This window comes from Papio anubis, chromosome 7 (assembly GCF_008728515.1).
Source record: "Papio anubis isolate 15944 chromosome 7, Panubis1.0, whole genome shotgun sequence".
Lineage (NCBI taxonomy): Eukaryota > Metazoa > Chordata > Mammalia > Primates > Cercopithecidae > Papio > Papio anubis.
Window position 1 is genome coordinate 53,189,595 of NC_044982.1, and position 16,522 is coordinate 53,206,116.

At 39.7% G+C, this 16,522-nt stretch overlaps 1 long non-coding RNA gene across 1 annotated transcript in view; it reads right to left on the bottom strand.

Moving 5' to 3' along the window:
• Positions 1-980: 980 nt before the first annotated feature.
• LOC103886245 overlaps positions 981-16,522 on the bottom strand; it is a 29,366-nt gene continuing 13,824 nt past the window's right edge. The window contains exons 2-3 of the long non-coding RNA XR_649734.4: positions 6,167-6,320; positions 981-4,794 (exon numbers count right to left, since the gene is read on the bottom strand). This is a non-coding gene — a long non-coding RNA (uncharacterized LOC103886245). The remainder of the gene's footprint in view (positions 4,795-6,166; positions 6,321-16,522) is intronic.

The window sequence follows — 16,522 nt, forward strand, 5'->3', positions numbered from 1 at the left end:
AATGACCAACAAGCATATGGGAAAATGCTCAACATCACTAATGATCAAAGAAATGCAAACCAAAACCACAATGAGATACCACCTTACTCCTGCAATAATGGCCATAATTTAAAAAATAAAAACATAACAGATGTTGGCATGGATGTGGTGAAAAGGCAACACTCTTATACTTCTAGTGGGAATGTAAACTAGCACAACCCACTATGGAAAAAAGTATGGGGATTCCTTAAAGAACTAAAAGTAGAACTACCATTTGATCCAGCAGTACCACTACTGGGTATTTACCCAGAGGAAAAGAAGTTATTATGTGAAAAAAACACTTGCACGCACATGTTTATAGCAGCACAATTCTCAATTGCAAAAACATGAAACCAACCAACAAATGGATAAAGAATGTGATATATATATATGCAAACACATACACACCCACACACACACACACACCATGGAATATTACTGAGCCATAAAAAGGAATGAAATAATGTTATTTGTAGCAACCTGGATTGAGTTGAGACCATTATTCTAAATGAAGTAACTCGGAAATGGAAAACCAAAAGTCACATGTTTTAATTTGTAAGTGGAAGCTAAACTATGAGGACCTAAACACCTAAGAATAAAATAATGGACTTTGGGGACTCAGGGGCAGGGTTGGAGGGGGGTGAGGGATAAAAGACTGCAAATAGGGTGCAGTGTACACTGCTCAGGTGTACCAAAATCTCAAAATCACCACTAAAGAACTTTTCCATGCAACCAAACACCACCTGTTCCCCAAAAACTATTGAAATTAATAAATAAATACCTATAGAAGCCCTAAAAACTAAAAGGTTACAAGACTACCATTTCTCATATATACAATGTTAACCCACAAAATCAGTATAAAGAAATTAAAAAAGGTAATTTTTTTCAGAATGACCATTTTGATAAGTTTTTTCATATATCAAATTATTTCCAAAATATTTTTGGTACCACTGCTTGAGTACAGGCTTAATCTGCCTACTTGATAACCCAATATTATATATGTGGGTAGGCAGATGAATGAAAAAAGAGGTAGATGAGAAATAGATATATAGATGAATAGGGGCTATATTTTAACTGCTCACATAATATTTCAAAGCCTATTTAAATGAAGATACAAGATTAATTAGAATGTTATCTATATACCTCAAAAATGACTCTTCTTCTTGCAACGGTAGATTATAGTATTCTAAAACTTAAAAGGACTGCAGAAATCATTATGCCAACCACTTTCCAGATGAGAAAACTTAGGCTAAAAAGATCAAAGCCAGGATCACACAGTTGGTGAGTGCCAGAATGAAACCAGATCCTAAATGTCCTGCTATCTAGCAAAGCACTTCCCTACAATACCATCCCACCTTCCTTGATAATACTAAGTTGCTTAGCAAACAAGATCTTCATAAATGTTGCAAGGATAAATTTCCTTTCAGTCTGCCCAAAGCAAATAACCACAATTTCAGTACTAGTAAAACTCAGATGATCTAGGCATTGTCACCCCTTCAAATTGCCCTCAGAGTGGGACAGTCAACTTGGAAGAAAGTTTGACTTAACAGAAGTTTCCCAGGTCTGAGAAACACGGCAAGAGGTGGGATGTATTGTTGTTATTATCAAAACAGTGAGAAATGGCACGTTAATCAGCAAAGGACAAATTGTGGCTGTCATTTCGTTTTTCTCTTAAAGGTAAATACGTATAGACTGCAACTCATGTCCAGGAGAACTTATTTCTCACATCCCCATCTATCAGTTTGCTCTCAACTGCTCTCAACAAAGTGAGGAACCAGCTTTAAAATAGCTCTGAAACGGAAGGTTACTCTAGGTATGAAATATCCCATGGACCAAACCCAAAATCTCACTTCTCTTGAGTGCTCTCTTATTCTGACATCCAGCATGGGCACAAATAGCTTTTAAAACTGGGCCAGGTAAGGAAACCAGTCAAAGAAAACAAGAGGATAAAATTTGGAGAAGCTCATCATAGATTTTAGCTTCCAAGCATATCACCAAAACTGTAATGTTCAAAAACTTAAGCAGACCTTCTCAGTGACTTCAGTTGACTTCAACGAATTCTATTTCAGCCCATTTACCACAAAACAGGGCACCAAGGGAGGGACCCCACAGAGAGGAACCTCTCCTGTCTACCCACTCCCAACCAAATCAGGTCTGAGGTCCTGATGCTAAAAAGCTAAGTAACAAAGAAAATAATTTATGTGCCTCTGAAGCCATTTTTCAAGGTGAGATGTTTCGCTCCTAGCCAAGCAAAGCTGCAGAAGCTGCTGAATGCTGCCTTGCTCCCTCCTTGTCGCCAGCCCACCCTTTAACCCACCACTGAATGCCCTTTTTCTGCACCAAGACAGCTATTGAATCACCACATTATACTCCCTGACCCTGCGGGGCCATGGTACAATATCAGAATGTCAAACTGGGTCTGAAAAGGGCTTTGTGTGGGATGAGACAAGACTCTAAGGATAGTAGAGCTGCTGAATCACTCAGGATCTGACCACAAATAGTGCTACGCTAAGCTTGCTGGGTAAAGCTGGTGCCAGAAGCCCCTGTTAAATCTCTGAGAGGGTGGGAGGCTGACCTTGAAGGCAAGCTGTACTTAACGCAGAGACCAGGAAGCCTAAGGGAAGAAACCCAAGTTGTACATCCTCATAAATACAATTTAAAATTTAAAATTTAAAATCATCTAATTTAATAAAAACATGCGATCCTACGAAAAGGTAGTTTTCCTTAGGAACAGGTGCACTGCAATTTATATATATACACACATGTATATAATATGTATATACATGTGTATATATATATAAAATCTTCAGAGAGTTACATGGTAGATGGCAGCCTGGAAATACGCTGATGTGTCCTGGCAGAATTTCAGACATAATGATTTTTTTTTTCCTCTGTAAACCTTCCATCAGTGGGAAGGAAAACCCTGCCAAAACTAAGGAACCCAAGCTGGAGGCAGCGAGGCTCCCACTCAGAGCACGGCCACATGCCAAGGCTTTCAAGGCCAAATCGGAAACAACCACGTTGAGTTCATTAAAACGACTGAATGATCAAAGGCATGCAAGCCTTCACAAAGGCAAAAATTAATCTGTTTAATACTTGGCTAAATTCTCAAGTGCTGAAGTAAATTTGAAACGAAATTCATCAAACTCCCCCTCTTCCTGTGGAAAAATCCTTTGAGTTCCTCAGAGTGCCCAGCAGATGGCAGAAGCGGTCTTTGTTTCAGTCCATGGGCCTCAGCTACCGCGCATTGCCCAAAATGAACCGGAATAGGTACACCTGGGTATAGCTGTATATCTGAATGTGAAAATACACTTTCAGGATATCAGGAATTATATTCCAGTATGGCTAGGGTTATTCTCAGTTATCAATCTCTTTTCAAGGGAGGAAATGTCCCCAGGAAGTGGTACCAAAAGATGACTCTTGGACATCAATGAAAAGGCCTGTGGAAGGACAACAGTCCAACTACTGGAATCCTGTTTTTGTATCTCTCAGGTACCTCCCGCCATGCCCACCCCTCATCTTCCTCCCCTTTCCTACTCCTTAAAGACTTGCACACACATTCCTGAGTCTTCAGAAACCTCTGTCCTCGCCACCCAGGTGAAGAAGCTGGGTATGTGCCAGGATATTCCCTACTGCAACAATGCCTCCTCAGTCTGCTTCCTCTGACCAGTTCAACCTCCACAACCAGAGGTTCTGGGAATTATGCTCCACTGTCCTGAGCATTATGAATATTGATTCCTGTTGGACAAACTGCAGCTAGTCTAGGAGCTCATATTCCTCCATTTCCTAGGAAGACAACATATAAAATATTAATACATTTCATCATGAGAAACAAAACTCATTAAAATTATACACATATTCATGAAAATTCTTTCGCTGTTTATTTCATGAAGTGAAAACATTTATTCCAACCAGAACGAGGGAAGAAAATGTTTTCTATAGGTCCAATTTTATACACTTTGGTATGAAATGAATCAATAGTCACTAGGAGGAGCAAAATCAAAGATTTCCTTTTCAACAGCAATAAATCCAGTCAAATCCTATTTGGTATGGCACTTGCCATAGCTTGTAAAATCTGAAGTTGCTAAATTATGTATTTCAATAGTAATCCCTTACAAATTCATAGGAAGTGCTAAATTACGACAAACAACCTCCAATTGGATCCAGATGCTCAATCCTAGACTAGGTAGAAAGTGTGAAAAATTAGGAACTGTACTGATACTTTCCCTGAGTTTCTTGAAGGAGCCAAGTTCTTCCAGCACAGAATGTAAACACTTGGGAAGGTAGCCTAAGAGAAGCATGTGTTACGTGGCAGTCTGAGTCCCAGCTGTGTTTACACTGAGATTCCAAAATATCTGAGCCTGAAAGGAGAGCTGTGGTATAAGGAGGAACAGAGGAGCCTCCTGGGACAGACGGATCCCAAAGGGAAAGAGAGAAGCTGGTTCAAAACTAAAGGGACAGGGTTCAAGGGAAGGTGTGGTCATTAACAAAGCAGGGTGACTGTCTCTCAGCTTATCCGGACGACTCACATCCAAGTCCCAAGGGTGATGATGGAGAAAATGCTGAAACCCGTTGACATTATTGGTCCCCCTCATGGTGGTGGCTATGTTGATGGTGGTGGCAGCAATATAAAACAGCAGTGGCCCTGGGCAGCAGTAGGGCTGACATCGCCATCCTCAGTCTTGGAGACTGGCAGCATCCACAGAGAGACGGTGCCTTTGGGAGACATCTGTGACACCGCTGCTGCATCTGTCACGGATGAGGAAGAGGCCCCAGCTGCAAATGAAGCCAGCATTTAGTGACCCAGTATCAGAAGAAGAAAATCACAGACCTCCTGCTGTGACCAAAACAACTAGTTCTCAGAGCACTGGCTGGGGTAGGTGGAATGAAGATCCCCCAAAGATGCCCATGTCCTAAACCCCAGAAGCTGTGAGTGCATCACCTTACAGGGCAAAAGGGACATTGTAGATGTGATTAAGGATGTTGAAATGGGGACATTGTCCTGGATTATTTGGTGGGCCCAAGACAATCAGTCACGGGGTCCTTAGAAAAGGGAGGCAGGAGAGTCAGAATCAGAGAAGATACAACAGAAGCAGTGGTCCGAGAGATTCAAAGATTCTGCACTGCTGGCTTTCAAGATATAGAAAGAGGCCTCAAGCTAAGAAATGTGGGCAGTCTTCAGAAGCTGGAAAAGGCAAGGAAATGGGCTCTGCCACGGAGCTTCCCAAGGCAGCATGGCTCTGCCGACCCATTTTAGACTTACAGCCCCCAGAACTATATAAGATAAGTGTGTGTGGTTTTAAGCCACTAAGAGTGTGGTAATTTGTTGCAGCAGAAATTGGAAAATAATACACTGGTGATACACTCTTTTGAGGGCTTTCAGAACCATTTGTGAGGATAAGGAGGCTCAAATTCCCGCAACACAAGGGGAAACAGAGCCAGAATGTGCGGGGGCACTCTCCTCCACGGTTTGTGCAGGTGGGGGATGCAGGTTAGCGTAGGGTAGACTAGGTCCATGGGTCTGCTTTGTGTGGCAAGCTCTCACCTTGAACCTTCATTCAAATCAGCGGCATCTGTTTTCTACAACACACATCACTTTGCTCTCCTTCCATATCTTCAAGAACTTCTAAGAGGCAAGTTGTGCCATCAGTACTTCAAAGGATACCACATCCCATGTCTTTTTTTTTTTTTTCTTTGAGATGGAGTCTCGCTCTGTTGCTCAGGCTGGAGTGCAATGACCCAATCTCCGCTCACTACAACCTCTGCTTCCCAGGTTCAAGCAATTCTCCTGCCTCAGCCTCCCGAGTAGCACGCACCACCACACCCAGCTAATTTTTGTGTTTTTAGTAGAGACAGGGTTTCACCATGTTGGCCAGGCTGGTCTTGAATCCTGATCTCAGGTGATCTGCCCATCTCAGCCTCCCAAAGTGCTGGGATTATAGGCATGAGCCACTGCTCCTCGTCCCAAGTCATTTAAAATCTTGAGGCCAAAGCTCATCCTTATCTTTTGGAGACTAATTACTCAACATTTCTCAATCATTTTCTCTAGATTTTAGTTCAGTCGTTAAAATCATTCTGCTGATGAGATATTCTGGAAATGTCTTCAGAGCTTTGCCCTATGACTGCAAAAGAAATCTAGCCCACCCACCTGAGGTTCAAGGTTTTCTTTTCAGCCAGGTCATCATTAAAGATGGAAGACTATTTTTCAGGCCCAAAAAAGTATTTGTATTGGCAGTACTCAACCGGTACTTCTTGCTAAATGGATAATCTATTTCTTCTCAAAAATCAAATGTGTCCCAGATCTGAAAAACATATAGTCCCCCCGTTAGCCATCACAGTACATTTTATTTATATCCAATTATATTATCTCCATTAACAATAGGGATCAGGAAGCACTCAAAAGATTTCAATTAACAAATGATTTTCAAACTTCATTTGAAAGCTTTGATATCATATTTTCTTAATCCTTGTATAAGCACTATCAACAAGAAGGAAAAAAGTGATCAGTTTGTTCAAATTCCTTTTATTATTTTTCCTGACAACCTTTTGGCAGGGAAGTTAATGAGCAGTCAAATGATATAAAAGGACATAATAGTAGAGCAAAAGCAAAGTACACACTTGACCATGATATTCAAGACTGAGAACAACCTGCCTAGCGCTCCCTTCCACTAGACTCGTCCTCTGAACAAGTTACACAACCTTGAACAAGTCACAAACTTTCTGGGCTTCCGTCTCATCACCTCTCTGTTATAATACATCCACATTTGTTTTAATATTAAACATTTAACTTATCTGCCAGTTAAATTGTTTAATATTCCTTCTTCATATTTTCCATTTGAAACTGGCATTGGAAGGAGTGCTCCCCGTTTATACTGTGGGGACAACTCTCCCACCAGGGAGGTGAGCGCCCTAGTTTGAAAAGCCTGGGCCTGTATACTTTCTCATACTCCACATGTCCTAACATGCTGTATATTCCCATCTTCTTTGCTTTGGTTCACTCCATTTTTTTCATTCTACTTCCTTCACCATTTGAAAGTGCCCTCTGCTTCCACCAATCTTCTCACATTTTAAGCCCAGTTTATCTCTCACCTCCTCCATAAGGCCTACCCTGACTATAACTTCTTCTTCAGATTCATGGTGCTCATTCTTTGTCGCATTCAGTTGGAATCTAACCTTATCTTTCTTGTGATGCCTTTTACTGTTACTTAACTCTTGTGTTATTTCACTTGTTTTTTCTTGTATCTGATCTTCCAGCCATGTCATAAACTTCTTAGAGATCAGAAACCATGTAAGCTTTGTTTTACATCACCCGTAGCAACTAGACCTGTGCCTTGCATATGAGAAGCACTCATTCACTTAATTATTTATCCATTCAGTGTGTATTTATTAAACTGTGTGCCAACTCATAATTGTTGAGTAAATGAGGGGCAAAATAACTCGTGTGATCTAAAAACTGAATAATCAGATCCTTAATAAATAAGAATTTATCCTTCTCATTGCATATTTATTCTGTTAACAGAATACATAAATACAGGATGATTTCTCCCTTGGCAAATTTAAACTGCAGATATTCTAAGCAGGTTTCAAATACAGGAATGGCTGTGCATGTCCTTGTAATTACAATTGACACAAAGTGCTACAGGTTAATTAAGTGCCTAGAAGAACAGATTTTGTACACTTATAAACTTCAGAAATTCCCAAGACCAATAGAGTGAAAATAATACTCCCTACACGTGCTCAACTGGTAAACTGCATGTTAAATGATGACATAATTGCTTTTATTTAATCAAACTGTCTTTACAAAACATAGGTCAGTTCCTTTGGGGGCAATGAAGTAGATGCCCTTGCTTACTGTGTAGCCAGAATGAATGGCTACTTGCCACTTCTACCATAAACCTCAAGTTTCAAGTATTTAACTAAATACCTTCAAGTAATTAATGAAAATCTGATTAAGCTGAAAGTTACCATCAAATTATTAAATCAGATGCTATTTTAACAAATCAAAATGGATTGCATTCATTAAATAAATTGTGTGCCTAAGGACGGACGTCCGAAAATAGTCCAAAAGGGGATTGCCCTATTCCCGGATTCCCGTATTCCGGTATTCCCGTAGTCTGACTACCTAAGACAGACTCTATTTCAAAAATAAACACATTTATTTCATTGTATGGACTGCTGCCTTTTGCTGTTTTACCAACGTGGAACCTGGCAAATTATTCGCTGTAGAATGTAACGATGTGAGAGGTTCTGAGTGGTGAGTGTAATTACAGAACTTTGGTCAAGCGCCCTCTGGTGGTCAGATAAACATTTTTTTCTACCATAAAGTTTTGCTGAAAAGCTAGTCAAAGTTTTTTATCGGTAATTACCAAAAATAAATCACTATGTAAATAATACATTGTCAAACGTTAATTCTGTGGAATATTGAGTAAAAATCTGAATCAGATTGATATAGGTCCAAATGTCAGCTGTAGCTTTTTTATTACCACTTTCTTTACCTTGGGCAGGTTAACGTAAACTCTGTGGGGCTCAAGTTTTCTCATTCATATCAAAAGTTGATTTAAGGAATACGTGAAAGAAAAATATAAAGGAAATAAAAATAATTCCCTGGATATAATAGATATCAATAAATGATACCAACAATTCCTATTGTTATCCTTAATAGCAATACGCACTTGTGTGCATCAAATGCTTATCACATGCCAAAAGCATTATGTTCTTTATGAGTTACCTCAATCCCCACAAGAACCATATCAAGTTGGCATTATTATCTACCAGTTTAAAAATTAAGAAGCTGACAATAGGAAAGTTAAATGATTGGTTGAGAGTTACAGGGTGAGTAACAGAGCCAGGATTCAAACTTGCCTGTGGAATGCCAAGGCTAAGGCCTTCCTCACCATGATATACTGCTATTATCACAAATGATGACAGGGGATCACAATGAGAAAAAGTATTTCATAGGATTCCCTAATAAAAATAACTTTTCCTTGGCACAAAGGTCATTTGAGATTCCATGTGAATATTTCTCTGTTTTGTTTTTTCTTACCCCTGTGTACATACGACATAATGAAAAGCTACTCATTCTCTGTTATGTAAAGGATGCCAGGCCAGGCGCGGTGATTCATGCCTGTAATCTCAGCACTTTGGGAGGCCAAGGCAGATGGATCACCTGAGGTCAGGAGTTTGAGACCAGCCTGGTCAACACGGTGAAATGCCATCTCTACTAAAAATACAAAAAATTAGCCAGGTGTGGTGGCGGGCACCTATAATCCCAGCTACTTGGGAGGCTGAGGCAGGAGAATTGCTTGAACCCAGGAGGCAGAGGTTGCAGTGAGCCAAGATCGTGCCACTGCATTCCAGCTTGGGTGACCGAGCAAGACTCTGTCTCAAAAAAGAAAAAAAAAAAAAAGGATGCCAACACTCTATTCCTTTGACAAGTGTTATTACCTCCTGAAATTCTCCTCCTGCTGGAATACCCGAGATGGCTCATATACTTTTCTATTAGAATTTCTTAGGAATATACTTCATTTAGGCATGCATTTGTTTTCAATTCAATCTGTTACCAGGAGTAACTCAGAGGGCTCGATATTGTGCATTCTGTTTGCTTCCTTTAATTAAAACCACATACAAGTATAATCAAATAAAATTGTAAGGCATTATATTTAACATTGTATTACAAAAATATGTTCATTGTCATAGCTTTAAGAAAGTAGAAATCGGCCAGGCACAGTGGCTCATGACTGTAATTCCAGCACTTTGGGAGGCCGAGGCAGGCAGATCACGAGGTCAGAAGATGGAGACCATCCTGGCTAACACAATAAAACCCCATCTCTACTAAAATACAAAAAAGTAGCTGGGCATGGTGGCAGGTGCCTGTAGTGCCAGCTACTCGGGAGGCTGAGGTGAGAGAATGGCGTGAACCTGGGAGGCGGAGCTTGCAATGAGCCGAGATCACACCACAGAACTCTAGCCTAGGGGAAAGAGTAAGACAAGAAAAGAAGAAAAGAAGGAAGGAAGGAAGGAAGGAAGGAAGGAAGGAAGGAAGGAAGGAAGGAAGGGAGGGAGGGAGGGAGGGAGGGAGGGAGGGAGGAAGGAAGGAAACGAAAGAGAGGGAGGGAGAGAGGGAAGGAAGGAAGGAAATCATCAAAAAGAAAGGATAAAAGTTAACCATAATTATTGCTCACAGGAATGTTATTAATAGTCATGCCATATGTCCTTCAGTCTTTTCTCTATGGAAATTCATTTTTAAAATAGCATTATGGTAACAAACTGTTTTTAAGCCAATTTTTATTTCATATCAGGTGATATGCACTTGTTGTGACATCTTTGGGTGCCGGTCGCCATCTTTCCAGTCCAGAAAACATTGTTAACTAAAATCATCCAATTAAAACATAAACCAAACACCAATTATGCACAAAGTCCTGTGCCAGGCACTTAGGGGGCACCAATGCAAATCGGATACATCATTACAGTATGTTTGGGGGAGCCAGTTGCTATACTTCATAAAGGCGTTCTGTCTGGGTTGAGATTAACATGTAAATACATTTCAGGACTGTGGAGGTAAGGCTAGACAACTCCCCTCCGTCAGCATATCTATTGCATTCTCCAGTTTTCAGGGAGGCTGAGAGGCTTCCTGGGGAGAAAGTTGAAAACCACAAGTGGGGTTCGGAAATGCATAAACTTGTGGGAACTCCGAAGTGGAGCAGGGAGATCTAACAGATTCAAATTGTAAAGTGTCCCATTTCAGGGCCTCTGGGGGGAAAAAAAAAATCATCCTAAAGAATCCAGACTCCTCTACAGGGTTAACACACAGAAGGGAGTGCTGGTTTCAAGATGCAGAAATGGCTACTGTTGCTTGACCCTGGCCTAACCCAGCCCCATGGAGGGGTCCAGGTACCCCCGGGAGAGTGAAACTGCAGAGCTCTCATTAAACAATGCAAGGCACAGCAATTTTACTTGGAGACACCTCTAACAGATCACGATACTGAAGAAAGAAAGAATGTGTCCCTGTACTTATGGGAAAGTTAGAACCATTACAGCACTGAGCCTATTACCAGTGGCTGGGGTCATTGGTAAAGATCTGTACCCAAGAGAGCACCATTAACAGCAGCTGTGGTGGCAGCACCTAGCTCAGAGTGACAAAAACAACTGTCACAAATATAAGATATAGTCCTGGGAACTCAGGAAAATACAAGTGGGCAGAGAGCCTGCAGGCATGCAGGTGTGAAGCTAAAAAGCCTGTTCAAGGGTTGCAAACTCAAATACCTGTGGACCAAACTTGTATCCTAAATAAGCAATGTGGACTGGGTGGTGCCTGAAGGAAATTGGCAAGTGCTCTTCAGCTCTAGCTGACCAAGGCTATGCCAGCTGAAAAACACTGGCCATATCAACAACAGCATCAGGGTAGGAAGAACTTGGGGCCAGGCTGAAACAAGAGAGGTGTTTACTTAGAAGCAAGATAGCCAGGCTAGAATACCATAATCACCATCATAATAAGGCAAAGCAGCAGCTGAGGAAATGGAGTGAAGCATCAATTGTCAACAAAGAGGCAAGAAATAGTAAATCAACATAGGCAGTTATGTGATGGGATATTCACCAGTGTCTCTTTCACACCTCATTTTTACCTTGTCACAATTGCCCATAGGAGCATCAGGCCAGGAGACCTCCATGGGCTCAATGAGAAGTAGAACTAGAAGGATAAAATATCCAACTCTTGGGTTTTGAGTACAAAAGACAGAGCAAGTAGCCATTGGAGAAGTTAGGAGCAGGTGATCTGCACCTGAACAGCTATGAGCAACAACTGAAGTCACAGTCACTAGCAGGAAGGACAAGTGAGCTTAGGCAATGTATAAGACAACATGTGACATTAACCTTCACAGAGTGTAAAATTAGGAAACAACCAAACACCCACACTCAAAATGTCTCATTGAGAAAACTGATATTGGGCCTGATGTCATTGCTTAATATCTTAAGTTTGGTATCTCTAAAAATATAATAAAATATTGGCTTCAGTCTCCATCAAGAATTTAGTGATACATGCTTTCCCTAATAAGGAAGAGTTGCCGATCAAGGTTCTGGGGCAAAGGGATGAGTTACGAGAGCCAGGGTGCCTCAACAGAGGCCACGACCACAGCACTAAGAGAGTGGCTCACTTGGGGTGCTACATTAGGGTTCAAGGCCTGCTGGCTAAGCTGAAGAAGTGAAAGAGCAAAAAAAGGGTAGGTAGGACCATCCAATTGAAACTGAAGGAGGTTTGTCTAATTTGGCACATGCATATATAGCTAGTCACTTGTATATCATCCAAACTCTCCCAGAAATCAGTTCAGCAAGTCATGAACACAAGGCTCGTGCTCCCCTGTGAAGCCCTAATGGATTAGTGTGACGGTCAGCAGCACAGCAGGGTGGGCACAATTGGAAAAAGATCATAAGCATGTCATGACACTTCCTTTTGTCCACATCTCTGTATTCTATTTTCCCTTCATTTAATTCTATTTTGTCCCCTGAGGTTTTAAAAAATGCTAACAAATAATTGTTTTCCAGAGGAATTTTAAAAACCTATAATTATTTCAATGATTACAATATACACTGAACATTATTGCAATTCAAGGAGTATAAATCTCAGATAGATGTGGGGTCATACACCAAACCTAACCACATCAACCATTAGAACAACCACAGAGAACGCCAAGAAGTTAAGACATTCGGCAAATAAACCTCTAATTAACATCAATTGTTGGCAATATATTGATATGTCATGAAAATATCTCTACAGAGACAGTGCGGTAATGACCTCGTTTGGCTCTGATTCAGTCAGCACTCCCAATTCCAACCATGTGTCTGATATTAAACAGTATAAGAAACCATAGAAATGATCAACCCACTGGCCTAGTAATTTTCCCCCACAAGAAATTTATCTTGGGAAAATAACCCAAATGAAAGAGAAAGTAATATGCATGAAAATGTTCTTTGAAAGTGATTTGTGCAAGTATTATGTCTAACAGTAGGAGAATGGGTAAGTAAACCATAACACATCTACTCAAATGATCATTATAAAGATTATATAGTATGGAAACATGCTTATAATTGCTAATCTTAATAAAAAACTTAAATTATATGTACACTAAAACTGCGACAAGTAAAAGCAAAAGACATCCATAAGAATAAAGATAGAAATATGCCAAAATAATGTTACATCATGGCATGTTTCCACACTTTTAAGAACATTTACATATTAATAATTTTTGAAGGTGGGAGGAGAAACAACTAATGGATAAGCACACTATCTTGAGCTGAAGTCAATGACTGAGGATTTTAAATCACACACAATATAGAGATTTTTATCGAAAATGCTCCTCATTTTTCTTTGATGCTATATAAATGACATTCTTATAATTAGACTTCTATCTCTTCCTTTTGCAAATAATCATAAAGTAATAAAGAAATGCAATGCAGCACAGTGGTTAAGAACTTGGAAGCTGGGCTGTGACTGCCTGAGTTTGAATCCTGGCTAGTTGCTCTGAGCTAGCATTTAATTTGCTGTAGGCTTTGGCTTCCTTGAGTATAAAATGGAGATAAATTATAGTACCTACTTTATAAGGTTGTTATGAGAAACAAAATAATGCATGTAAAGTAATTTACATGGTGCCTGGAAAATAGTAAGGGCTAGTAAATATTAGCTGCTGTGATGGTAATGATGATAGATGATGACAAATGCATCAAAATGGTGGACCCAGGTGGAACAAGTCACTCCTGCAAGATGCAACTGCCCAGAGAACCACAGCTACCAAAGGTGTTTCCAAGTCTTTGTATGAATGGCTTGTCTCTGATGACATTTAAATCTTATAACACTAGAGTAGGTGATGACCATCATCCCTAAATGCATGTTGATATAGTTTGGGTATTTGTCCCCCCAAATGTCATGTTGAAATGTACTTCTATTAAAATTTCAATGACAGTTTTTGCAGAATTCTTTTTTTAATTCTAAAATTCATGTGGGATTTCAAGGGACCTTGAAGAGTCAAAACAATCTTGAAAATGAACAAAGCTGGAGGATTCACACTTTCTAATATCAAAACTTACTACAAAGCTACAGTAATCAAAACAGTGTGACACTGGCATAAAGGCAGACATATAAACCCTCACATATGTGGTCAAATGATTTTTTTAACAAGGGTGCTCTGAGAGGAAAAACACTTGTTGTTTTACTCTACTCAAAACACAGATCACTTTTGTGACCTCTAGTCACCAAAATGTGGGTGGGGATTTCTCCTCACAAGCAACCAAGTCTTGGCAGATTCTTTACAGAACACCAGCTTGGTGTCCCCTAACTCAATTCAATTCTGACACTATCTAGCTGGAGATAGCATCAGATACCACAAGTTGAGGACTCAGTTCCACAAGAGTGCCCTCACTTCAGATACAAGTAACAGATTGTCATCCATACTTCTGACCAATAGACTATAAATTGGGGTTCCCATGACCCATGTCCCAAGTTTGATTAATTTGCCAGGATGGCTCACAGAACTCAGGAAAACATGTTTTCTGGTTTATTATAAAGGATATTGCAAAGGATATAATGGACACCTGATGAAGAGATGCATAAGGGAAGGTGGGGGGGAAGGGGTACAGAACTTCCATGTCCTTTCTGGGGCACTGCCCTCCAGGAACTTCCTCTTCAGTTATCAGGAAGCTCCCCTGATTCAGTTTCTTTTGGGATTTTATAGAGGCTTCATTTAATAGACTTGATTGACTAAATTATTGGCCATTGGTGATCAACTTAACCTGCAGCCCCTTTCCTCTCCCTGAGGTTTGGAAGATGAGGCAAACGTTCCAATCCTCTAATCATGCCTTGGTCTTTCTGGTGACCAGCCCCCATCCTAAAACTACCTAGGGACTTCCAGTCATCAGTCAATGCACGGGTATACAGAAAGACACATCACTTTGGAGAGTCCAAGGATTTTAGGAGTTGTATGTCAGGAAATAAGAATGAAAACCTAATACAGTATATATTTCTTGTTATAAGTCACAATATCACAGATGCCAAGGCCATTCAATAGGGAATGGACAATCTTTTCAGCACAAGGTAGTAGGAAAACTGGATATCCTCATGCAAAATAATGAAGTTGAACCCTTACCAAACACCATATAGAAAACTAACTCAAAATGGATCAAATACCTAAATGTGAGACCTAAAACTTGACATTCTTAGAAGAAGACATAAGGAAAAGCTTCCGTTAGATTTGACAATGATTTATTGGATATGGCACCAAAGGCACAGGCAACAGAAGAAAAAAATAGATAAATTTAACTTCATGAAAATTAAAAAATTTTTAAGCATCAAAAACATTGTCAGAGTGAAAAGGCAACTCACAGAAAGGGAGAAAATATTTGTAAATTCTATATCTGTCAAGGGATTAATATCCAGTATATAGAGAACTCCTAAAACTCAAAAACAATTCAAAAGTGGATGAGGGATTTGAACAGACATTTATTCAAAGTTACACAAATGGCCAATAAGCATATAAGATGCTCAATACCACTTATCATTACAGAAATGCAAATTAAAACTAAAAGTGAGATGCCACCTCACACCCATTAAAATGGCTACTATAAAAAAAAACATAGCAAGTGTTGGCAAGGATGTGGAATAATGAGCACCTTGGTGTACTATTGGTGGAAATGTAAAATAGTACAGCCTCTGTGGAAAACAAATGGCAATTCCTCAAAAATTTAAAAAGAATTACCATATATTCAGCAGTTCCTTTTCTGGGTACATGTCCCCAAAAGATTTGAAAGCAGAACTCCAACATGTATTTGTCTGCCCATGTTGATAGCAGCATTATTCACAATAGCTAAAACATGGCAATAACCCAAGTGTTCACTGATGAATAAATGGATAAGCAAAATGTGGTATACACATACAATGAAATACTATTCCAGCTTAAAAAGGGAGGAAATTCTGACATATGCTGTAACATGGATGAAACCTGAGGAAATTAAGCTAAGTGAAATAAGCCAGTCACAAAGAGAAAAGTATTGCATGATTCCATTTAGTGTTCTTAGAGTAGTTAAAATCATAGAGGCAGAAAGTAGAAGGGTGGTTACCAGAGGTAACAGGGATTTACTGGAAACAATTTAATGGATTGGATTAATGTTTAATGGATATAATTTCAGCTTTACACACTGATAAGAGTTCCAAAGATAGTGGTGATAGTTGCACAACATTATAAATGTATTTAATACCACTGAATTGTTCACTTTAAAATAGTTAAGATGGTAAATTTAATGTTATGTGTATTTTACCACTTTTTTTAAATAAGGGGAAACAACTAAACATGCAACTACCACTTGACCCAGTATTAACTGCTGGGCATTTATCACAGAAAATTGAAAATGTGTTCACATAAAAACCTGTACACAAATGTTTATAGCTTTATTCTTCATAGTCTCAAACTGAAAACAAAATAATCATGGTATAGCCATACCATGGAATACAACCCATCGCTAG